This window comes from Symphodus melops (assembly GCF_947650265.1).
Source record: "Symphodus melops genome assembly, chromosome: 18".
Classification (NCBI taxonomy): domain Eukaryota; kingdom Metazoa; phylum Chordata; class Actinopteri; order Labriformes; family Labridae; genus Symphodus; species Symphodus melops.
Window position 1 is genome coordinate 1,480,969 of NC_136708.1, and position 9,172 is coordinate 1,490,140.

A 9,172-nucleotide genomic window follows, 5' to 3' on the forward strand; every position below is an offset into this window, starting at 1 on the left:
GACGCTTTTTCACTGTGTGAACACATTTCCACTGTGAAGACTCTGACAGTAGTAAACTGCTGCATCTTCAGTCTGGACTCCACTGATGGTCAGAGTGAAGGCAGAGTTTGATCCACTGCCTGAAAAACGATCTGGAATCCCTGATGCTCGAGTGCTAGCCAAGTAAATGAGGAGTTTAGGAGTTCCTCCATCTTTCTGTTGGTACCAGGCTAAACAGTGGTAGCTGCTATAGACATAAACATTCTGACTGATCCTACATGAGATGGAGACGGAGGCTCCCAGAGCAGAGCTCACTGCTGCAGGCTGAGTCACTGTGACCTGTCCTCTGGACTCTGAGGATACAGAGACAAAAACAGAAAGCAACGTCAGGGTTTAGTGGGCTTCATTTCAGAGGGACGGATGTTCATAGAGGAGAGGAGTTTGATTCTCTGGACTTTACCTGTGAAGCAGCAGCAGAGGAGGAGAGTCCAGATGAGGACGCAGATCAAAGTCATGGTTTTGAGGAGGAGGAGGATTTCTGTTGTGATGAAGGACAGCTGTCAGTCATCCAGTGTTCAACTGTCAGGACTATAAACTCTCCCAGAGCACTGGAGCATGGTGCTGCTGATGCAAAGTGGCTCTCTATGGAAATGTTCTGAGAAAATGGATGATTCTGAGTTGATTCAAAATGTGCTGAAAACTAATTTGAATATGAGAAGTTTTTAGGTCATTAGAAACCAACTGCAGAGCATCATCAGCATACAAGGTCATTGTGGTTTAAAAAGAATAAAAGTCATGTTGTTGTTTTTTTATTAAGGATCATTTTCTTGTAAGAATGTGCAATAAGTTAGTTAATGTCACTTCTAAAGAGAGTTGTGTTGTTGAATGTTTAAGGTCTTCTTAAATGAAGCTTTCTGTGTTTTTCATCAGAGTAACATCATGTGAGTTCACTGAAAGCTTCACAACAGTTACTGAAGGTTTTATAGATAGAAGAACATAGTTTATTGATTTATTTGTTGTTTCTATTGTTCCAGGTGTTGTGAGGATTTTCCTTCAATGACAATAATAATTATAATAATATATTTTATTTAAAGGTGCATTTTAAAGCTCTCAAGGTCACCTTACAAAGCAGAGATAATATCAACAAAGAACCAATACATCGATAACAATAACATTGAAAACACAAATTTACAGGATGTATGAAATCTTTGTGAAGAGGATTTATGAGGCTGTATGGAGAATGATCAGACTGAATATACCAGGTGAAAAAGATGTTTTTGAAGATGAGATTGTAAAATGTAAAGAGTCAGTATCATGGATGTGTGGTGGGAGGGAGTTCCAGAGGCAGGGGACAGAGCAGCTGAAGGCCCTGGACCCCGTGGTGGACAGGTGTGAGGGTGGTGCAGTGAGTTGAAGGGAAGAAGAAGAAGAAGACCTGAGAGAGAGAGAGTGTGTGTGTGTGTGTGTGTGTGTGTGTGTGTGTGTGTGTGTGTGTGTGTGTTGATATGCAGGAGATCAGATAGGTACAGAGGAGCGAGGTTATGGACCGCCTTAAAGGTGAGGAGTTCTGGACCAGTTGACGAGGATGACGGTGCTGTTGTCATGATTTAGTTTTGAATTCCTGAGTTTTGATTGCTTGTCTTGTTTTAGTTCCCAGCAGGATCTTTTTCGTTGGATTTAAGTGAGTTGTGTTTAACCTCACATGCATTAACAATGACTTTAAAAAGGCTTGTTAAGGTTGAGGAAAGAAAGGCAGCTCTTTCTGCAGCTCAAAACTCAAGACCTTGGCTGAAGCATACGCTCCCTGAATGGACAAGAGTTTCTTTTGCTCCCAGAGTTTATCCCTCTACGTCGATTCATTCTCAGCAGTCTGAACCTCAGCCCAGTATTCAGCTCAAGCCTCAGTCCAGACCTCGGCCTCCCTGTGCCTCAGATCATCCCCTGCTTCCTGGTCCCGCAGAGTGCCTCCTGCAGTTCGTCTTGTCTCTTTAGTAGCAGCGTCCCAGCATTCTTATGTATTGATTCCTAGTTCTGACCCCGAGTGTTTTTTGGATTCCCTTCTGCATGCCGATTTTGTACTTTTGCCTCATTGGACTGATTTCCGTGTACTGAACCCTGACCGTATTTAACGTTTTGGAGAAACTGTTTTTGCCTTTCGAGTCGTGCATTTGGGTCTCTTTACCTGTTCGTGACACATCACTGATACAACAAGAGGTGAGGGCATCTGTAGAGGAGGAGCGGGCCAGCCGGATGGTTTGAATGAGGCAGCAGGGAGCCTGGACAAGATGGGTGAATACAGTAGACCGCAAAGTCTCATGGGCGGAGCTATGGGAAGCAGAGCCCCATCGAATACGATACCTGATCCAGACCATCTACAACGTACTACTGAGCCCATCTAACCTGTTCAGCTGGGGATTGGTGGAGTAACCAGCCTGCAACCTCTGTTTGAAGACGGGGACACTGGAACACATCCATAGCTGCTGTTTGAAAGCTCAGTGCGAGGGGAGCTAATGCTGGCACCATGACCAAGTCCTGAAGGCCATAGTGAACACCATCAGCTGTGGAATTGGTCGATACAAGCGCCTCCACCCCATTAAGAATACCATTGCTTACGTCCGGGCTGGGGAGAAACCACCACCAGCTGTCAGGGCCACGTCATCTGACCTGCCAGCAACAGCACAAGACTGGGAGTTGAAAGACGACCTGGGGAAGCAACGGAAACTCCCAGAAGCTGCTGCCACTACAAAACTGTGGCCTGACATGCTACTCATCTCAGAGACCTCCAGATCGTTCTCCTGGAACTCACCTTTCCCTGGGAGGACCGGATCGAGAAGGCCAATGAGAGAAAGAGGGCAAAATACAGAGCGAGTGGAAGAGTGCCGGAACAACAGGCGCCAAGTGCGGTGTCAGCCCATTGAGGTGGGATGCAGAGGGTTAGCTGGCCAGTCTCTCTACAGGGCCTACAACATCCTGGGCATCACAGGGGCCGGTAAGAGAAGGGTCATCAAGGAGGTCACAGAAGTTGGCACAAGGTGGCTGTGGATGAGGAGAGGAGAACCATACCGCTACCTGGACACAAGCTGGGGCCTGATCAACCCCAGCTGGGTCACCTGGGTGAGAGTGAATGATGTTTGAAAGACACGAAACACTCAGTGACCCAAGCTAACATCACTGATGATGTGTCCAGGTTGGACAAAGTTGATGGATATTCTAAGTACACATCACTGTTATCAATGATCATGACATTTATGGTCACTTGAAAGTGACAGCGGCTGTAAGGTTTGGACTGTTACATTGGGGAGACGCCACATTTGGACATTTGTGTGAACGTGTGTGTGTGCGTGTGTGTGTGCGTCCTCAGTGGTTATTAAATTTTCCTCCTGCTGTTCTAATAATAACTGTTTTTATAAAGCGCTTTCAGACAAAGTGCTGTACAAGTACTACAAAAACTAAAAACGTAGACTGTTCCAGAGTGTTTGTGCACGGTAAGAGAAGGCTCGCTCACCAACAGTCTTTTTCCTCACTTTAGGAACAGTCAGCAGACCAGATCCTTGTGAGCAAAGAGCCCGAGAAGGTTCATATAGTTCAATAAGATCCATTAAATAGGAAGGTGCTGCGCCATTTAAAATATTATAGGTCAGGGTTTCTTAACCTTTTTGACCTTGGGGCCCAACATTTTCAGGGCGAGGTAGTCTGGGGCCCAATCAAGTAAATGTTTCTGATATAACTTTTGCGGTCATTTTTATTTAATAGCTATTTGTGTCACTATGCAGTAATAATGAAAACTCTTCTTCATTTGTATGTTTTTTAATCAATATATGAACATATACATAGGCTTATTGAGCATAAAACATTGCACAAGTTAATGAGATCATTTAATTTTGCTCATATATAACCATTTTGTAATCCAAATTGGATTAAATATAAATGATAAAGTGGTAAAGTAGTGAGTTCCAAGAAAAACCTTACAAGAGCATTAAACATGACCTTGGTGCCAACTAATTCACATTTGCAACAAATTGTAAACAATAACAGTGCATTTCAGAAACCACAAGAACAACACGAACAAGTGGATGGGGGTTTTTTTTGCTCAGATATGTCTCCATACAGTCCTAACAGAATGGAGTGAGTCTTCAAACATTATTCCCCTGCTCTCTTAATGAGACACTTGTGCCTGCTTCCCAGACATGATCAAGTCCAGTCTGGGTGGGATGGGAGACAGGCTCATTCTTAGAGTGGACTCCAGAGTTTTGCAGAGCCTGTTTCGAGTTTTGGTCTTGGTTGTGGTCACAATGGAGAAACCTGATTCACACAGGTATGTAGTTGTGAAAGGGAGGAGCAATTTCACAGCCCTGAGAGCAAGTTGTAGGTACTCCTTGGAAACAGCAATCCAGAATGTGGCCAGGTCTGATTTGTCCCACAGGATCTTGAATAACAAGAATTACAAATGCAACTAGAATTACAATTCCTTAATAAGCAATACTTGCTGTAACTAATATAAATGTAATATATATTATTCTTACCTTGAGAGTGCTGTCAGAGGAGACTTCCAAAAGCTGCGATTCCAAATCTGTGGGTAATGCAATGCCATTCTGAGTGGGTTCCACTGAAAAGGGATCCACTACCCACAAGTGTCCATCTCTGGGATCTTCGGGGAAGTATTCATCTAATTTTAAAGATAGTTGTGAGAGATGGTGGGAGACCATGTGATTGATCTTCACCTGAGGTGAAGCATCCAGGATGTCAGACAACATGGGAAACATATCCATCCTCTCTTCTTCAGTCCTTTTAATCCACAAAGAAAGTTTCCTTCTGAAAGCCTCGATTTTGTCAGCAACAACAAATATGTTGCTATTTTTCCCCTGAAGTGATGTGTTCAGCTGGTTGAGCTGTGAAAAGATATCCCAGAGGTAGGCTAGTTTGGCTAAGAAATCTGTGCCAGTGAAGTGGTGTGCAAGAGGAGACTGTTTTTCATTAAGAAAAGAGCAGACCTCATTCCTCAGTTCATACAAACGATTAAGGACCTGTCCTCTTGACAGCCATCTCACCTCACTGTGATAAAGTAGTTGCTGATGCTCTGCCTTCTGATCCTCACAAAGCTTGGCGAAGCATCTTGAGTTAACAGAGCTGTTTTTAATGAAGTTGATTGTTTTCACACAGGTTGTCATAACCTCATGGAACTCTGGTGACATTTTCTTTGCCGCAAGGCTTTCACGGTGGAGAAAACAGGGAGTCCATGTTGCTCCTGGTGCAGCACAGTCCAGTATTTGCTTGATGACGCCTTTGTGCCTGCCGGTCATTGAAGCTGCACCGTCACTGCACACAGCAACACAGTTCTTCCACTCCAAGTCATTTTCCCGAAAGTAATTATCCATACAGAGGAAACACTCTTCAGCTGTAGAACGCGTTGGTAGCTCCCCACAAAATAGAATGTCCTCATGTAAACTGCTGTCCCAGCGATAGCGCACAAACACCAGTAACAACGCACAATGGGACGTATCTGTAGACTCATCAAGCTGTAAAGAGTAAAATGGGCTACATTTTATTCTTTCAATGAGCTGTTGTTCAACGTCTGTGGCCATGTCAACAATGCAGTGACTGACGGTGTCATTGGAGAGGGGGACTGTCTGTAGCTTTTTGGCACTGGCCTCACCTAACATCTCACGGGCCATATCAACAGCAGATGGCAGAATTAATTTCTCTGCAACAGTGAAAGGTGATTTGGTCTGAGCCACTCGTCTAGCTACCAGGTAGCTGGCTCTGAGGGCATTTTTTTGAAGTAGCAGTGAGAGACACGACGGTTCTTTTCTGTATCTGTAATCCGATTTCTTTACGTTGAAAAAAATCGACGGATTTTCCCACGAGGGTCGGGTGTTTTGTCTCGAGGTGCCGCTTCAGCTTTGAAGGTTTCAGCGCTTCATTGGATAGGGTTAGACCGCACTCCACACATTGGGCTCTTGGTGTTTCTTCACTACCTCCATTGACAAAACCGAACTTGATAAAATCAGGATTGTACTTGCACATGAATTTAGTTCTTTGTGAAGCGCTGCCCCCGTTGCTGTCATCATTTTTTCGTTTTAAAAACTTGTCCATTACGTTTCCATCCTAGCATAGTTGAGACTTCTCCATGGAGACGTTAGGCTAAATATTCTTCTCCTTCTCGCGATGTAGGCTTACTTCTAACTGCCGCATTACTGCCTCTGGTGGTCGGAGAGTATATTGCAGGCCAACGATCACGGCCCTTACGGCCCACAGATGAAAACATATTATCCCCTCGCGGCCCTGCACGTGGCGCCCTATGGTTAAGAAACCCTGTTATAGGTTATTAAAAGCACCTTAAAATCAGCACAGACCAGACATGGAAGCCAGTGAAGAGAGGCTAGCACCGGGGCAATGTGTTCATATTTCCCAGCTCCTGTCAGAACCCAAGCTGCAGAATTCTGAACCATCTGCAGGCCTCGGAAACTGTTTTTTAGGTAGTCCTGACAGAAGAGCATTACAATAGTCCAGACGGGATGTAACAAATGAATGAATGAGGACTTCAGCATCTTTGTCACTCAGGATTGGTCTAATCTTAGCGATCCTTCTGAGATGGAAAAATTATATTTTAGTGATCTCCTTGATGTGCTTATCGAAAGCAAGTGTCTGGTCAAATATGACGCCAAGATTTTTCATCGTGTCTCTGCCGAGGACAACACAGTCGTCAAGAGACAAAGAAACATTACTGAATGCATTTTGTAGCTTCTGGGGTCCAATGATCATCATTTCAGTCTTAGCTGAATTAAGGAAAAGGACATTTTTAGAAAGACAATTTCTGACATCTCAAAGAGAACTTTCATTTTTTAAAAGTTTTGACCCATTTTCACATTTCAAAGGCATGTATAGTTGCAAGTCATCTGCATAACAGTGAAAATCAATCTCAAAAGAATGTAATAGTTCACCGAGTGGTGCAAGATACAATGAAAAAAGCAGAGGACCAAGAACAGAACCTTGAGGAACCCCATGCTTCACTGTGCAGGGCTCAGACAGGACATTGTTAAATAAAACACGTTGAGATCTCCCTGACAGATACGATTTTAACCATAACAGCACCTTGCCCGAGATGCCAAAATGATTTTCAAGTCAATTAAAATACAGTGATCAACCGTATCCAAAGCAGCACTGAGATCCAACAGCAATAAAACAGAAGTACAGTCAGAGTCAGTGGTCATCAAAAGATCATTAACCACCTTTATCAGTTTGGTCTCAGTGGAATGATTTGCCCTAAAAGCAGACTGAAGAGGCTCAAATAGATTATTTTCAGTCAGATATTTGACCAGCTGCTTAGAAACCCCTTTCTCAAAGACTTTGGATAGAAAAGCAAGGTTTGATATAGGTCTGTAATTAGATAGTGTTTCAGTATCTAATCCAGATGTCTTTAAATTATGGTTTTACCACTGCTAATATAAAACACTCTGGAAAGACACCTGAAGACAGGGAGTAGTTTAAAATTGATCAAACATACGGGCCAAGTGTAGAACAGAGCTCCTTTATAACCCAAGAAGGGAGAGGATCCAATGAACAGGTTGTTGAGCGTGATGCACAAACAATCTTAGATAGTTCAGACAATGAAGGAAGCACAAAATCAGTTAATCCATGACCATTTCTAAAAGAAGGAGCAGCTGCACATAATGAATCAAACTGAGGAAACTGTGGAATTTGCAGCCTGATGTCCATCACCTTATCATTAAAGAATAAAAGAAAGTCTTGTGCAGTTAGTTGTGGACAGTCAACCACCGGATTGATCTGGGTGAGTTTTGACACCGTATCAAACAACAGCTTAGAATCATGTTTGTTACTTTCAATCGGATGTGAATAAAATGATGCCATTGCAGCAGACATGGCAGACTGATATGCTGTTAGACTGTCCTTCCAGGCTTGATAGAAAACATCTAACCTGGATTTACGCCACTGACGCTCAGCCTTCCTGTTTTTTTAAGGACTAAAACATTGACATTAAGCCAAGGAGTAGGGACCTTTTTAAGACTCTTCTTAACCTTTGCTGGGGCAACCGAATCCAGCAGGTTCAGAAGCATGAGATTAAATTGTTCAGTCAGATAATCCACTGAACAGTCAATATTGAAAACAGAGTCAGCCAAGTCAGGCAGCATTGAGTTAAGATCCTCTAAGGCACTTGGGCTAATGTACCGAGATATCCTTGATGTTGCCATTCCACGTCCTGGGATTGATGGGATTGGAAATAAAATGTCAAATAAAATTAGAGAGTGATCTAACACTGATAAGACGCAGAGTTCGTTGACTGAAACAGACAGCCCAAAGCCTAAGATGAGATCCAGAGTATGACCATGACAATGAGTTGGTCCAAACACAAACTGTGTAAGTTTAAAGGAATTAATTATATTTAAAAAGTCTTTAACCAGTGGCTTATCCTCACAGCATAGATGAATATTAAAATCAGCCACAATTAAAATCCTATCATAGTGAACGATAAAACTAGTTAAAAAGTTGGCAAAGTCAAAAAATAAACTATTCATTATACTTAGGAGGGCGATAGATAACAGCAACTAAGACCACACAGGGGTGATTTATAGTGAAGAGCAGTGACTCAAAGGAGGTAAATGCAGGAGAGCTTACAGACTGTCTGCATTTAAGGGAGTTTTTAAAAACCGAGACCACCCCTCCTCCCCTGCCTGTCAGCCTGGGTGAGCTGAAGAAGCTGACATCAGGAGGACAGAGTTCCAGCAGGGGGGCCACTTCACCATCACGCAGCCAACTCTCCGTGACAAACATGGCATCCAGCTGATGAGTCTCATAAAAATCACGGAGGACAAATGTTTTATTAGGAAGAGACCTGGCGTTTATCAGTGCCATGTGGACCCTTTGCTCCTGATCCGGAGGGAAAGCTGTACACTGCACCCAATGCAGGTTGTCAGGGCTCATTGCGACTCTCCAGCCCCGCCTCCTCTGTGACCAGCAGCGCTGCATCAGCTGATCGGGCTCCACAGACGCCGGGTAAACAGGAAGAAGGTATCGCTGACGGCAAAACGGATCCATTCAAAAGAGAGCTAAATCACCACGACGATGTCGATTATTTTCCAGACACCAAGTCCGGAACTTCACACGCATGCCTGCACGTGTGCCACGAGCCCGACCCCGTTTCCTATGGGTCACTCTCCGAGGACGGGAGACAGAA

At 43.8% G+C, this 9,172-nt stretch overlaps 1 long non-coding RNA gene across 1 annotated transcript; it reads right to left on the reverse strand.

Annotated features, from left to right (window-relative positions):
• Positions 1 to 3,774: 3,774 nt before the first annotated feature.
• Positions 3,775 to 6,288, reverse strand: LOC306839656. Its single transcript, XR_013781227.1, has 2 exons — positions 4,503 to 6,288; positions 3,775 to 4,405 (listed from the first exon to the last, which is right to left on the reverse strand). It is a non-coding gene; the product is annotated as an uncharacterized lncRNA (long non-coding RNA).
• Between the last annotated feature and the right edge of the window lie 2,884 nt (positions 6,289 to 9,172).